This window comes from Drosophila serrata, unplaced genomic scaffold, assembly GCF_035046125.1.
Source record: "Drosophila serrata isolate PLE 108 unplaced genomic scaffold, ASM3504612v1 contig_245, whole genome shotgun sequence".
NCBI classification, from domain to species: domain Eukaryota; kingdom Metazoa; phylum Arthropoda; class Insecta; order Diptera; family Drosophilidae; genus Drosophila; species Drosophila serrata.
In genome coordinates, this window is record NW_028257143.1 from 3,569,473 (window position 1) to 3,586,498 (window position 17,026).

A 17,026-nucleotide genomic window follows, 5' to 3' on the forward strand; every position below is an offset into this window, starting at 1 on the left:
TTGGAGTATGTAAATTGCTGTATAAAGTGTTGAAAATGTTTTAAAGATCTTTGTTGCCTTCAAACTAGAACCAGTATATGATTCTTTTATGGCAAATTTTTGTGTGCATTGAAATGCTTTTTACAAGGTTTTAGAATCTCCAAATTTACCTTATAAGATATAGTTATATATGTAGTTTCTCTAAGTGCATTCGCACAATCTGGCCAGCGGTTGGCGGCCCCGAGGAGGTTTTGGTTATTTATAATTCGAAGCGATTGATTGATGGAATCACTGCAAAGTCGGTGACACTTGGCACTGAGGCAAAAATAAATAACCGAAGCGATGCTGGGCGAGGCATTGACAGCTGATTGCGAAAGTCCATTAAGGGACTCTGGACGAGGAAGCTGGACGAGGTGCTGGCCACGTAAGCCGAAGACCAAAAGGATGGGATGGAGGTTGGGCGATGGGAGTGGAATCCAGAGTGGGAGCTGTTGCATCTGCATTGAGGTTTTGTGGCCATGGCAGCGGCATCAAAAGTGCAGTCAATCAAGTGAACAAAATTGGATAATTTACCCCCCTCAGAAAAAAGTTACGTTACATTTGGTATTACGGCCCTGGAACGCTACTGCTCGCCCAGCCTCCGTACATCCATACATCCATTCGTAACATATGTATGTGTTTGTCTTTCTGATGTCGAGTGGTTGTTCTACCCAAATCAGGCAACACTCGGAAGTATTTTGGGGAATCCTTGCCAAAATGATAGCCCACCAATGTCTGTTGCGGACAGGTGGCTTAATAAAGAGAGCCCAGAAGATGCTTTGCTGCTGGGTAAAATTGTAAAGCGAGATCTGATTCAATTTGAACTTTTTTGATGGCCCATTGCAACGAAGGAAATTTAATGTTTCACCTTTTACATTTCCAGTTAAATGCACGGCCCAGTTGCTGTCATTAGTAGCAGTCCAAAGTCGTTTCTTTTTATTAAGATTATTTTTGACTGAATTGAAAATATTAAGTAAAGGACCTTAAAGCTCTCCTTAGTATATCTCTTGTGTGTGTCAATATTGTGACACGGCATGATTTGTTCGCACAACCCTATATATGAACATAGGTATATCTACCATATTCAACCACTTGGCGCGTTGCATGATGATCGGCAATAAATTGATGCGTGGCACGAACCAGAATTGCGGGCACAAAGTGGACTGAGTCAGCTAAATGCAAACTCCCTGACTGATGTGCTCGGGCACCTTGGAAAATAAGCTGCAGTCCTTCATTGCTACAATTCGTACAATAAGATGAAAAGGCTCTCCCAGACCCTTTAATTACAATATGTGATTTATGAGCGTGGGATGCGCAACGTATTCCTCAGCCAGGCTAGCAAAAATCGACCCAACAAAAGCCGGGGAAGCCCCTGAAAGGAGTCCAAATAATTGCAGCTGAAGACATTTACACGCGCTTCTGACATTTACGACCGTCCGACGGCGGAGTGCTCGGATTGTGTGTGACATGTGGAGCTGGACAGGGGACGCTGGACAATGCCAGTTACTGGTCATGATGCTAACGCCCCGGCTCCGGCCGCGCAGATAACAAACAACGAGGGCCACAAAAAGGCGAACGAATAAAACCAACTCACCAACACTACATAAATTTCAAAACTAGCCGGCTCTGGTTGGGGCACCATCCCCTCATCTGCCACACACATTTCACGCAGTGACGACATGAATCCGCCAACATAAACACACTCACCCAGAGGCACAACAAGGACATCAGCCCGAAAAACGGACGCACTAAAGCACACACGAGACATTAGAGAGGACCCACAGCGGAAAAACTCGAACAGAACAGGACAAGTATCACAGGGATACCAACAGGATAACTGACGATCTAAAATATTCTTTTGCAGCATATGGACTACACTTTGTAAAGAGTTTTTAAACACGAATTGGTATGGTTATCATTTAGTTTTTAATAATTTTAATTGTTTTACAAGTAAGTGGAATGCATGTAAGGTCATTCAGTTCGACAGTACAGTTCGTTTAGTACAGAACCCATAGTAAATCTGGAAGGAATACAAGAAATATTTTGTTGGAAAATAAACCGAGAAATCAAGAACGAATTTTAGAGTCAAATGTACGATATTTTCATGTTGTTAACGGGTTACTCTGAAATCGGTAGTTGTATTCCAATTCTCTGATGGTTGAATTAATTATATTCTGTTATCCCCAGAACCATACTAATTCAATTTTTAAAACTTATCCGATCTTCATTATCCCATCTATAGTTCGCAACTTCTATTATTTTTTAGTTCATTTTTAGGTTCTCTGTTTTACATGGTAAAAATCATAACTCTCATGGTTAAAACAATTTTTGAAAAAGTGAAATCGTGCAATTTAGAGTTGTATGTGCCGGAGAGTGGACAACGTCATGAAGCGTATTCAGAGGCTGCACCGGACAGGATCCAGAAAGGAGGTGGAGCGAGATGGAGTTGGTGAGGATAGATGCAGGGGCCTGTGGACCTGTGGACACTGTGTGTCCTGGCGTGCAGCCGTGGCCAAATTGGTTGATAGCTCGAAAAACAGTTTTTGCACAGCTCCGTCAAATTGCATTTGGTGTGACAGACCGCAAAATGCATCATCACCAACATGAGCGATGAGTGTTGTTGTTCTAGTTGTTGCCGCTCCGTTGTTGTTGATGTTTATATTTGTCAGGCCCCGTTCCTACCTCCTACCCTACCTCCTACCTCCTACCTCCAAGCTCCTCCTGCTCCTGGCCAGTGGCCACCCATCAGCATGGCCTCTCCACATTGTCCAGTAATTTACGAGCTTTTTTCAGCATGTCCACAGGAGTGGGAACGCAATGTGTTGCCTGCATTTCACTTTGCCCGATGCCTGATGACGAGGACGATGGAGGATGGAGCTTGGAGGGACAGAGAGCCTGGAAAAGTGTTGCAAAACCGTGGGCCAGGAGGAGGAGGAGTGTGTGGAAATAGAGAGATCATTGCCGGGAAAGTGTTTTTGAGGTTAAGCTTTTCAGTACACTATTTTTTGGGAGAGTCTAGGAAGGAGTCAGCGAACAGTGATTCGAAACGAGTTGGTTTGGATATTTGAGTGTGATTATGGGAATTCAGGAATTTTAAGGACACTGTCCTTAGAATATAATAGAAATATTTATAAATAAAATGTACTGTGTGATATATTACCTGAAATAATCTCTAGTAACTTATACAATCCACTTAAATTTGAAGGCTTTGCTTTATAACTCAAATGTATTTTCTCCTTTGTTGTATTTAAGTTTGTAAAGTTAAAGAAGCTAAAATTATCCAGTCTTAGTAAAATATGGGCAGCTCAAAAGTGGTTATAGTTCGAACTACAGTTGCGAAACGATTTAAAAATGGATGTCAAGGAGTTAAAATAAACGTCATGGTTAAAGTAATAAAGCCTGTCCATGAAATCATACAACTCACACCGTGAATGTAAGTTTTAGCCTCAACATCAACTTCCTGTCCATCGAAATTAAAACAATACTTTTCAGATCCCTACCGGACATCAGATTATGCTATTTATGAAGCTGAAATTGTAAAGTATGAATAAATGATCAATCGTGTTAGCAATAAGAGTATATTGCATTAAATAAACTGGAAATTTGGCATTGGATTATATTTATGTTTGTCTATTGTATCCCTTTCTATCGATAAAATATCTAGGTGTAACGAAAAATGGACAATTACAAATCGTAAATTAATGAGAAACAATAAGTGTCATGTAATTTATTCTACAGTTAAATATTAATGAAAATTATTCCTCATTCTAGTGATTAAGTGATCGGTCTCATAAAAATGCAATTTTAAAAACTATTTCAAAGGACTGGAATGCTCCAAGAGTGATCCCACTGTGCCATGTTGGAACGAGTAACGACGAACAACTTCATTTATTTTCAGTTCACATTAATGTAGCGTGAATTAAGTGTCAAGGACATTTTTTGGTTTTGCTGCCAACGACGCAACATGTTTCAGTCTCTGGCTGTGAAGCGGCCACCTCCATCTTCGGCCTCTGTGTCCATGTCCTTGCACTCGGGCACTGCGGTGGGTGGTGTTATGTTTGTCATGTGTCCTCGCAGCTGCGTGTGTGCCTGGGTGTGTTTCGGCCGTGGGTGACCGAAAATGCATTGCAACATTCAAGTAAGTGACGTAAATGCATCACGGACACAGCAACGCAACACACTCACGCACGTTGGCTGGGCCGGCGGACGGACGGAGTATATCATCGTCATCATCATCATCATCGGGAGGCGAGCGGACATCCCCACACACAAACACACACACACGCTCCGGCAGGCATCAGAGGCAGTTATGGCTGTCAAGATGAATGCCATATCATCGCCGCACCGAAAATGGTGTCAAAACGTCACCAACGGCGGTTCAGCCCTTCAGCAGTAAAACTGCAAACAGAAAAGCAGGACCTCCACCGTTGTTATCCGGATGAGTTATGAGTTGTGCCCGGCCGGAGTCGAAGGAGGAGCCCCTGGCCCCCAGCAACCAGACTTTACAGCATTCCAGGCAGTCTGCCCCATCCATACATACTATGTGGGAAATTCTTTGAAATTCGTCTAATATATCCACGATGTACTGAATTAGCACACCAGAATTAAATGTTAAATAGAGACTTTGAAGGAAATTCAAAGCAACAGAGAACGAGATCAATTAATAGTTGAACTTGGGTTTAGTTTTAAATGTCTTTTTTTCAGAAGTAGTAAATGTTAGTTTCTACGTCTCGGTTTGTGGTTCAATGTGATAAACTCGCTTAGCCTAGAATTTTTAATATTAGATGTAAATTTAAAGTCAGATTAATATTGATTATATGTTAAAGTAGTTAGGGCGAATACATTTTGTATTATAAATAAACGATAAAGTATCTAAAGTGCCGAAGAAGGCTTTTTGAACATTCTTGATCAGTATCACCAGTACAGTCCGATCGAGTTCATTTAATTTGTCAGTCTGTCGCTCTCCTCGCACGCAAGTTTGTTTTCAAAATTTTACTCACCCATTTCCGGTCTCAAAGTTCTTGAAAAAACATACTTTAATCTACAATAGGGAATATCGGTTTAAGGTATAAATTTTATATAATTTTTTTTTAATTTAAGGGAAACTGTTCTCTGTGTATATGGAACTCCTGCAACATCTCAAAAATCTTTAGCAAAGTCAGTGGATGTTGCTCAACATGTACCCATCAACATTTGTCGTTACTTAAGCGTTGAGCAAAACGTTAATAGACATTTTCAACATTTGTCTTGATTCTCAACATTATCTTCTGCTTTCCGATGTCATTAATTTATGTTTTCCATAAATTTGATCATAGTTAGCAAATATTAGCAATTTCATTGTTTTCTCTGTTATATTGATTGTTTTTCTTTAAATTTAAATTGAAAATAAATTTGATGTACCATTTTAAATATATATTTTTATTAACATCTTGTTACATTTTACAAAACAAATATTTGAAGCTCCGTAGTACAGAGTCTTTACCCTTCTGTATGAATGGAATAAAATATTTGTATCAATTTATTAAAAAGCTTTAAGATATTTAGATCTTATCTGAATAATTTTCTTCAACAATTATCAAATTTGTCGTGCCATCAATATAAGCTACCAAAGATGACTGATTAAGTGCGTAAGCCACATAATTACTGAAAAAAACAGGTTCACGAGTCAGCAATACACCCCATTATTCCACATAAATCACTTGCAAATTTTAAAATCCATACAATGGCTATAATGGAAATGGGATATTGGGAGTGCGGCTTAAAGTGACGTCGTTCACACTTGGCAGCATGTGTCGGGCGGCATTAGAAGACGAAAGTCGAAAGAATCGAGAACAAAATCGAGGGTAATTCGAACCCATTGAATTGGGAATTTTCGGTAGCACAAAAATTCCGTGTCGCTAATCGGAAATTAATTAATGTCAAAATTTTGAAGAGGACCAAGGTATCCGCGCCTCACTTTTGACCTTCTCCGTTTTCGGTTTCTCCTAATTGGTATTAGTTTCCTCAGTTTTACTGTCTTTATTAAGTTGTGTGTGTTGGTTAGCCAGGTTAACTCTTTGATTGGGTGTCGTCTGCGTTCACTTTGGCGTGAAACGTCCGAGAGAATTACTTGAGCCGTTCTTACAATTGATGAGCCAGCAGAAAATTGTGGCATGTGGTTATGGCTTTTGGCTCTTGTATCGAGTTTCAGCTAAAAGATTTTTGCTGGCTAAAATGCTAAAGACCTTTGGGTCTCAGAAGATATTTAAAGTCTCTTAAAACGAATGAAATACATACAGAATAAGATCACAGTTTATTTCGGCCTCCAATCATCTTTGGATAATGTCCTTTAACTTTAAAATCGTGTATTTCCTCTGAAATCTATTAAAATTATAAAGAGCCAGAAGAAGGAAACTCTTTAACGAACCCACAAGGTACAATGTAAAAGAAGCGAATTTAAGGTGTTCCTTTAAACGAGGAAGCAGGACTACCATTACATCGAAATCGATTATTGATTTCCGTTTTGGACGATGCCGGAGCAGCCTAGTTTGCCGGAAAAGTGTGGAGAAAAAACACTGGGTAAAAGCCACGCAAAACAAACACAACGAAATAGAGAGGACAGGAAAAATGGAACAAAATAGAAAGAATGAAAGGAGAGTGCCGACCGGCGAGCGCCAATGAAGGGCGAAATTGGTTTGGTTTTTGCATGTGAATTTCATACGAAAATCAACAAGTTGCCATTGGGTTCGATGAATGGCAAAGTGGGTTGCGAGGCCTTGGGTGGGCTCTGGCTGGGGAACTTGAACTCTGGGCCACGGCGAAAGAAAGAGCTCCGGCAGTCGGCAGACGGCAGGCAGACGCTCGCCTCGCCTCGCTGCCAAGGCCGACACGCACACACATATTTAAGCCAGAAGGAGGTGGGGTGTGTGGGGGGTTGAACGTGAAAAAATCGCTATTCGGGGCTTTTTGTGCCTCGCCAAGGAAATTCAACTCCAAACCAAACCAAACCAAACCGAAGCGCAACCGAACTTCTGGAAAAACAATTTCTGCTTAACTTTTTTGCTGCTGCCCCTCTTTTGTTGTCAGTAGGCGGTGGGTGGTAGGAGTGGGCGAGGAGCCATGGTTCGTGGCCTATGCCACACGGCAGACTATTGCGATATAATGCCATGATTCTGCTCCGGCCTTGTCCTAGTCCCCTTATGTCTGACACCCTCCAGTGTGTGTTTGTGAGTGCGGTGGTAGGCAGTTTTCGGAAAAAATGTTCCCAAGCAACAAGCGACTGGCGAACACTTCACTTCCTCACCTTCGCGCTGAAGGCGACGCAAATTGTTTGCCTCTCAACGTGAATTACGACGCCCGATTCGTCATCAATCAATCAAGGGTTCTCGTCCTCGTCCTCGTCCTCGCAACCCATCACATCACATCCCATTTCATTTCACTTCATCCTGTCCCGAAACTACGCCCTGTGGCCCCGATATCGGACGCACTTATCGTCGTCACCAGTCCCATCATCATCTTCATCTCATCGTCATCGTCATCATCATTGTCGGGACAACAGACATTTCAGCGACTCAATGTGTATTCCATCAAAGTGTTTTCTCTTTGTTTTGCGTTGCGGTTTATTCAATTGATCTAAGCAATAAAGGAGCTTTATGTTTCCAACTCGATTAAAGCCATATTTCAGAAGGGTCACCTACTCAGAGCAATATATTTGTTAGCAGCACGTAATTTTATTTAATGTTTTGATATCCTTTTTAGGACTTACGTCAGCAAGTCCTTTCTAATAACAATAAGTAAGGCTACAGTCTATTATGCTAGATCAAGAGCTTTGTGTGTTAAAATAAAAAATAAATGTGATCATGTCACTGGTTCTTTAATAAAAGGTTCCACAAGAACATCAAAGGAGACAACTACATAGATTGGTTGTTTCGTTTTGTTTTTGTAATGCGACTTCGTTCAAACTTATTCAAAATATTGGTGGGAGTTCCCAATATAACTTATTTAGTCTTCGCCCAAAATATCTTACAGAAATTTATATGAAAAACCACAAATATATTTTTTAACATGTTTAAGTACATCAATTATTTAATTAATACAATTTGTAGATACCATTTAGATAAAATAAATCAGGGCTATATGCTTTTATTAGTTTTTTTGATCTTTTGAGAACTGAGAACATAAGAAGTGTCGCTAGAGAACTCTTACTCTTAGGTACAACTTAATTGGTGCTGTCCAGCCTCTAATGATAACTCAAATTAATGAACTAATGCCATAGCCTCGTAATTAGAAGTTTTTTGTTATTAAAAGTTATACTTTACTTTTAGTGGTAAGATAGAAAGAATTAAGTAAATTTGCTATAATTATTGCAAGGATATATAAATATTCAAATAAAATGAAATCTTTGATCACAAGTGAAATTTTTGTCATAGCCCTGAGCATCTGTCTCGATTGTTCCTAGAGCAGCTTCCAGTCAAGGCCATCCCATTGGGATATAGTATTCAAGAACTTATCTTTTGATTTCCAATCCTTAACACACTCTCCTTTAATGCTCAATTACAACTGAGTAGACAGCTTACAGAGATCGCCTCGTGAATTATGACACTTCAATTTTATTAATTGGCAATAAATCAGGGGCCATAGGGTATCCAAAAATGAAGAAATTGCTGCCCAGGCTGCACATAATCCTGAGACTGAGATGGGGACTGAACCGAGAACAAAAGCCACCGACAATCATTCAGTTTGCAAATTGGCCAACATTGAAACAGACAGGCTAAAGCTGCAAGCGAATTGGAACAAGGCTCAATGCCCGCCCTGACAGATCTCACATCAAACGTCAAACGGAGGAGGCCTTGGCCAACGAGCGGACGGATGGAAGAGTGTACGGATAGAGGATGGATGGATGGATGGATGGATGGATGGACGGCTGAGCGAGTGGAGGGCCAACGGGGTCGGGGAAAAGTGTTGTGAGTTATGACGAGGACGTGCACAAGTTGATCCATCAAACTGTTCAAATCTGATGCCAGTGCACTCGATTTCATGCATTGAACGATGACTGCGACGAGGACGCCGCCGTCACCGCTCATGACGGATGGCTGTGACTGTGGCCGACACGGAATCGCAAGGACGGGCAGAAGGACGCCTGATGGCGGACGACGGACGACGGACGACGGACGACGAGGCCATGGCCATGTCCAACCTTAGACATGACGAATGTCTCACGCTGCGGATAATTTGATTTGTCGATGCAAACGCAAATCCACCAACAGGGCGCATAAATAATTTGTGTACTCCTATCATTATGGGAAATCGATTGCCGGGCAACTAACAGGGACTTGGTCGGCGGCTTAGATCGCCAAACCATGGGAATTTTGTGGTTGAATTCTGAAAATAACACTGATGTCTGTGCATTGGAGAATCACTTTATAGTCTTTGGAAATGCTTGATTTACTTGAATGTTCAACTTCTACGTTTGGTTTGTTCTTTGTAATCGAAACAGTAGTAATTAAGTAGTCAAACATGTTGAAAATGTACATTTTCACTCAATATTTAAATATTAAATTTATCATTTATAAGCTTAATAAACTAAAAACATAAAAGGAAGCTTGTTTTGGGAAGCAGTAGCTTAAATTGAATCACAGAAAATCGACTATATTCGATCAAATACAAAAACAAGTAGGAAATCTACAGTGAACGGTGAACTACGCAAAGCAAAGCAATGGAATTAACAGAAACATGGATTTTGAAAACTGATTTGTTCAAGTAAGCTAATATTTATGAAAAAAGAAATTATACAGAAGAAAAACCAGAAAGGAAGCTAACTTCGCCATGCCGAATTTTGTAAACCCTTGCATTTAACAGTTGAATCATTAAGAATTACCTCAATTTGATCAAATGAAAAGATGACTTAACGATAAGCATGGCTAGATCAACTTCTCTGTTGAGGTTAATTAAGAATATATAGTTTATATGGTCGGGACTGCTTCCTTCTCAGCGTTGCCAACTTCTAACTAAAATAAAATAAAACCCTGCAAGAGTATAATAAAGCATATGTAGCTAGGGACATGTAGCGCAACATTCAAAATGGACAAATGTTGCTGGGGACATGTTGAGAAAAACACAAGTTGCAAGTAGATGTTGCAGAAGTTCGTCTTAATTTGACATTTACGATTAATTCGTCTTTTAGGTAAAAGACATTGATAAACAAGAAAGGAAGCTAACTTCGGCACGCCGAAGTTTATATACCCTTGCAGATAGAATTTCTATGAATAGAAATCCATACAATATAAATTATATATATTTGTGTTAAAAAACAATGAAGTAATACCTGCTTACATTTCATTCACCTATACATATTATATTTGCAGTTTTACATTCATAGATTTGCATTTTTCCTCTACATACAACGATCGTTTGTATGGCACCTATATGATATAGTCGTCCGATTTTTATGAAATTTGCCACAAAATTTAAGACTTATATAAAATGGCTATACCTCAAATTTGATGAAAATCAGCTGAAAACTAAAAAAGTTATAAATTTAATTGTATTAATTTCTCGATCGTTCCTATGGGAGCTATATGATATAGTTATCCGATTTTCATAAAATTTTACACAAAATTTTAGAATAATATGAAATGGCTATATTTCAAATTTGATTAAATTCTGTTGAAAACTAAAAATGTTATCGCCACCGCGATTGTCAGTCTTCCGACAACAGCCACCGCCATTCTCATTCCTCTCAAATTTCTCGATCGTTCCTATGGGAGCTATATGATATATTAGTCCGATTTTCATAAAATTTTACACAAAATTGTAGAATAATATGAAACGGCTATATCTCAATTTTGAGGAAAATCTGTTGAAAACTGAAAATGGTTTACTTATTAATTGAATTAATTTCTCAATCGTTCCTATGGGAGCTATATGATATAGTCGTCCGATTTTCATAAAATTTTACACAAAATTGTAGAATAATATGAAATTGCTATATCTCAAATTTGATCAAATTCTGTTGAAAACTAAAAATTTTATAATTTTTTTTGTAAAACTTTTCCGATCATTCCTATTACAGCTATATGATATAGTCGTCCGATCCGGCCCGTTCCGACATATATACGAGTGAAAGTATATAGAAGACTAACTGCAAAGTTTCATTCAGATAGCTTCAAAACTGAGAGACTAGTTTGCGTAGAAACGGACAGACGGACAGACGGATAGACGGACATGGCTAGATCGACTCGGCTGTTGATCCTGATAAAGAATATATATACTTTATATAGTCGGAGGTGCCTCCTTCACTGCGTTGCAAACTTCTAACTGAAATTATAATACCCTGCAAGGGTATAAAAATAAAATAATTTACAAATTTCAAATATTAACTATATATATGCTAATATGCGAATATTTATTTATTGAAAACTTAAAAAGTTATGCCAATTTTTTTTATTATTTTCTAATTAAGTCTTCGCTCATTATCATGTCAGTTTAATATACGACCGATTTTCATAAGATTTAAATAAAAATTGTATATTTATGAAAGACCAGCATATCTTAAATAAGAGGTAAATATTCTGAACAACGAGCTATAATTGGGTTATATAATATACATATGTGTAAGTAATGTACTTTCGTTTGACAATATTCAATGTTATCTTTGGGAACAATACGAAATTCAAAATTGTTATTCACCATTAAATAGAAAGGATTGCGTTAAGTGACAGATTTCCGGACCATGACTGTATGTATTTTGTTCCAGTTGAGGAAAGAACGGACAAATCTGTTAGGAAAAAGGGAAAATTCTGAAGTAAATTCTTATTGTTTACAACAAATATTTTAAAATTTGTCCTCATTCTCAAAGGATTTTAAAATCAAAGGTAGATTAAATTATTGTTACAAAAAAAAAGGCAAGTATAACCCGAATCTAACAATAAATAATGTCAGATTAAAATTCCACCATATTAATTTCCAACATTCCGGATGGTATGGTAAATCATAAATTAATAGTTCGTGTAATTCGAATAACTTTTAACTTCCTGTTGTTATTTAAGTATTTGATGCGACAACGGGGTATGCGTAGAGTAAAGACAGATTGAAGCGAATAGCTTTTGGAACGAAGCGTTTCCTTAATTTTGACAAGACGTAAAGTCTATTAAGAAAGTCAATCAATGTCTCTCAGGCAAGTCGACTTCGACTTGCACTTCAAGTTGGACAGGGAATGGGACTGGAAGCTCGTAGACGCGAAGACTCCGAATGCCGGATTGGGGATACAGGATTCAGGATTCAGGATTCGGGACTCGGGAGAGCGGGGATGAGCACTCCGGCAAGTAAAGTTTCAAAGTGACAGGCCAGAGGCTGAGGGCCGGAGGAGAGCCCGAGGAACTGAGAGTGACGTGTGGGTGAAGGCGTCGGCCACTTGACTGACAGCTGGACGCGGATGTGGACGTGAGATTGTTGCAAGGAGTCCTGCCGCCTTGATTGAAAGAACGAATTCAATGTGTGCCCGCCCGCGCTCCATTCAAATTATGAGAAAGAAAAAATGAATTCACTTCGCAGGGAGTCAGAAGTTGGTTGAAAAAGTTGACAAAATGGATTTCCCGCGGAGGAAATGTGGGTGGCGGAGAGGTCATTGGAGCTGACGAGAACCTGAGTGTGGCCACCTCCTCCTGATGACATCCGACAGGTAAAAGTTTTCCTCTTTTTCTCGGGCTTCGTCAATTTGTAAAAGTGTTTTTCATCAAACAGGAATTAATTAAGATGCGCCAGCGACGACCCCAAAGTTTCGCAACGAAAAAAAGGAAGCCTCAATGGGATCAGCAGCCCCCTCCCCCGGCCTCCTGTCTTCGAATCCAATCCAATTCCAATGCCAATAGTAATTGAAAATCATCACTCGAGATTTTGCTAATTATGTGGAATTATCATCTCAATTATTTATTTTCGACTTTCATGCATTTTTCCCATCGCCCTGATTCGGCTCCCTCTAATTACTTTTTTCCTCAGGTGCGATTATAATCAAGGCTTTTGAGGATTTGTGCCATCAAAGTCTCTTCGAACTTCTCAATTAAGCGAATGCATAAATCATTGAACCTGGCACGTCTGCGGATAATTCCCAAATGACCCCAGCCGCCCCCTCCCTGCCCTTGCCCCGAAAACCAATGGGCATTAGAGTGCGAAAATGTATAGAGACGTATGTATATATGCACACTGACACACAGGACACTCATAAATCTGGGGAAATGCTGCTAATTAAAAAAATACGCATATTCCATCATCATTCTGCTCTCCTGGACCTTGGCTTGCTCTGATAAAACCCAACTGAGATTTATGCCCTTATAATCCATAAATATGCTTTTACCCATCGCAGGCACACACAAACTATACAAACACCGGCTCACAACTGTGCGATATCTTCACATATACATCTTCATAAATTCGCTCGCCAGCGTCGACGTGTCATTCCATGGCGCATTAATTAATAGCCACATCAACAACTTACCAACAAACATAAGATGCCTCTCCCCTGCCACAGTCCATCCTTGCCGCACAACGAATCCTCCGAATGACGAGTCCTTGGGGGCATCCTGTTGGCATTCACGCCTCGCAACCTGTCAATTGTTTTCACTATAAAGGGGGTTCGAGAACTTGTAGATACCCAACATTTAGGGTAAGATCGAACCTACTTTGTATATAGAAATAAGGATTCCAGTCTTAAGTAATTATAGGTAGAGTTACAAAAAATATCAATACGGAAAGGAAGTACTTCCTTCATAAAAGTGTTTGACAAATCAACGCAATGAGGCAGCACCCTCGAAATTTCCGCAAGGAAATAAATAACAAATACCCAAATGATAAATAATAATTCCGGCAAATACATCAGAGGACTGGACTACTAATTGGAATTGATTAGACTCGCAGAGCCCGAAGAACCCGTACCCGTGCCAATGCACGTCTCGCAAATTTATCTGCATCTATGGCATATGTGCCATAGCCCCGAAAACTTTTGCAAAGTAATAGTTGGGCGAGGGCGTTAATAACAAATGTGCTTAATATTTGTGATCGATGGAAAGTGCTTTGTTTTATTTCCGTCGTGGCGGGAATAGCGAGCCAGGCCAGAGCTTCTCGTCGAAGTCTGGGGCTATTTATTAGACCTCCGACCCGAACCAGCCCCAGCCCCAGCCCCAAGCCTGGAAAGCAATATTGTACCAAGAGGCGTTGCACTAATCACTTCATTAGCAAGGGAACAGGAGCAGTGGCAGTGGCAGGGGCTGTGGCCCTACCCAGACATATTTATTTAACCTGCACAAATCACAAATTCATCCATCATCCTTTCTTCCAGGCAGGACCCTCGGTTCCTGTGCGTCTGACAGGCTTCTGCCTTCGGGCTTGGCTTCCAAAATGTGCTTCCTTCTTCATCATCATCATCATCATCATCCTCGTCGTCGTCGTCGTCTTTGACTGACATTTGACTTCGAGCCTGACGAGTGCGGTGACGATGAAAGCGACAAGTTCATTGTCCTTGCCCTAAGTCGACTGGAAACTCCTTGTAATAAATCCGTCCTTCTGCTCAGCACACAGCGCCATATTTATTTTGTGCGGCGGTTATGCGAAGGACGCACTTTGTTCGCAATTTGTTTTGTTTGCGAGTTCCAAGCCGCATTCCCTTGGCCCCTTTCTAGCGTCTGGAGTCCCCCGACATGGGGTCTTCCCCGTCTGACTGAGTTCAGCTTCACTTTGTGTGCGTTTCTGCCGTGCACTCCCTTATTTTTTCGGCTTCTGAAAATGTGTGCCACAGCGGAAGACGCCTTCAATTTGGGTTAAAACTTAAAGAGGAACTCGCTGTTTAATGGGAATTTCTGCTGAATAAAGAGTGCAAAAGTCGGGGCACTTAAGTTGTGCTTTTCAAATTTATTTAATAGGGAAGTCAGCGCCTTGTACTTTAATTTATAAAATAAGGTTCATCAGCAATGTCCTTCAAAGGATTTATTGCTCTTGAGTGATAAAAAGAAATGTATATTCTTAGGGATAGAACCGCTTAAGCAAACTTAATGTTATTATGGAATTTTTCTGAATTTAAAGGAGTTAGTTTAATTACTGAATTTATAGAACTTTACCCTCTGGTTCAATATTAAAGTAGCAGCCACAATTGCCTGTTTCGCACGTGCTCTTCGGGCTGGCCTAAGTTGATATGCAAACCGACAATGAATCAATTGCTGGCTCAGAACGTACACATCGCAGGACGTTCGCAGGAGAAAGGAGAGGGTCCTGGCGCATTCCAGGTCATAATTAGCTGTTCATGTGTCACGCAGCAGCAGCTGAGGCGACAGCAGCGGCGGCCAGGATGCGCAGGATGGGCATCGGGAGGGGTTCCTTTTCGGGAGCCCGACATCCGAGAATGTGAGATTCGGCGTCAACAGCCAATTTGGGGCATTAGCGAAAACCGTTGGGCAATTACTGTCAGAATGCGTCGTCGCCTTGGGCCTTGGACGGGGCTGCACCAAGGATTACTCAACCGAAATTGGCTAATCAAAACCCTCAGAGGAGGGGTTTGGGCAATGGAAAAGCAATTGTCTGTTGATTAGAAAGTGGAACGCAGATCCAACTCCCGATCTCAAACATTCAGAACATATGCATTCTAATGACGAGAAAAATAACAACAATTTAAAAATGTATTTAATTAATTCCTGTGTTAATAAATAAGTAGAGGTGTTTAATAGTAATGAAAGGATAACACGCATAGGTAAGCTGGCAATGTTGCAATAATTTATACAACCTCCTTATTCAACAGATTTACCTATATAGTCCTGATTCTTAGTTATATTATCTTTATTATAAGTGAAGAGTGTCCTGCGTCCTATACTAAACATAAGAACGGTTTATTTAAGCTTATTGTTTAATTATATTTAGTGATTTCAATAATTGCAGTCATATAAGAACCTCAAACTGCCTTTCAAGCTTTCTTTCTATACACTACATTGCCTTTTTCGAGCCATAGCTTTGCTGAAATTCCAAAATCCATTATGTTGTCTTTACTTTTCAACTGTTGGACAATCTCTCGAATTGTATGCTTATTTTGCAGAACTAATTAAGCTAAATGACAGCTTTTAATATCTAGGAAAAAACCCTTTGTTTTCGTCCCTCTTAAAATGTTGAGCCTGAGAATTAATCAGCGCCCAAACATTCGACATTGTTATCGGAATGTCATCAACAGGAGGAGGAGGAGGAGGAGGAGGAGGAGGAGGAGGAGGAGAGCAGCAACGGTGGCTGCCCACAACAATGGCTCCAAAAACACATCCAGCAGCCCAAAGCCCGTCAAAGAACCCTCGCCTCGCATCGCACTCGCTAAACAATCGGATGGTGGGGAGACCGGAGCTACTTCTCCATATCTGTCGCCTGCCTTTGATGTGCGTCTTTGACAAGTGAGTTGACAATGTCAACGTCATCGCTTGACAGCCTTATTATGGCCTTACGGGCCCATATACGAGTGTATTAATGCAAGCGAGTGTGTTTGTCGGTTGGTATTTGCCCAACTGAACCCCCGACTTTTGAGGCTGATAAAGCAGATGGCTCTAAGCAGCTGGCCAGAGGCTATCCAGAGCGAAGAGGTGAAAATATTTGCTCGAACATTTGATTTAAACATTTTGGGTGGCTTTAAATTAATACAATTAAGCTTAACTATTAGTACTAGTTTTTTTTACTAGTTAGTTGATTGTTAGTTCAGTAAGAGGGTCGAAGACATACCATATATACCCGTCCGCTTTCTCTCTCTCTTTCGCCTCTTTCTGACCTCTTGGCTCATAAGTGGCTATATACATAGTTTAATGTGGTTAAAATGTTAAATACACCGCATGGATTGATTTCTATTTATCTTTGCGGATTTATTTTCGTACACTCCTTTTTGTCATTTATACTTCGACAACCGCCCAATTCAGATCTTTGCGATGATCAGCAGTCTCCGTCCAAAGTTCCATTGGGTCCTTTGAGCCGGATATGAGCCAGTTACCTATGGAGACAGGGTGGAGTTTTGCATATAATA

At 40.2% G+C, this 17,026-nt stretch overlaps 1 long non-coding RNA gene across 1 annotated transcript; it reads left to right on the forward strand.

The window, feature by feature from the left end:
• Positions 1 to 3,200: 3,200 nt before the first annotated feature.
• Positions 3,201 to 3,632, forward strand: LOC110185100 (uncharacterized). The gene is made up of 2 exons (XR_002319731.2): positions 3,201 to 3,451; positions 3,511 to 3,632. It is a non-coding gene; the product is annotated as an uncharacterized LOC110185100 (long non-coding RNA).
• The last annotated feature ends 13,394 nt before the right edge of the window (positions 3,633 to 17,026 follow it).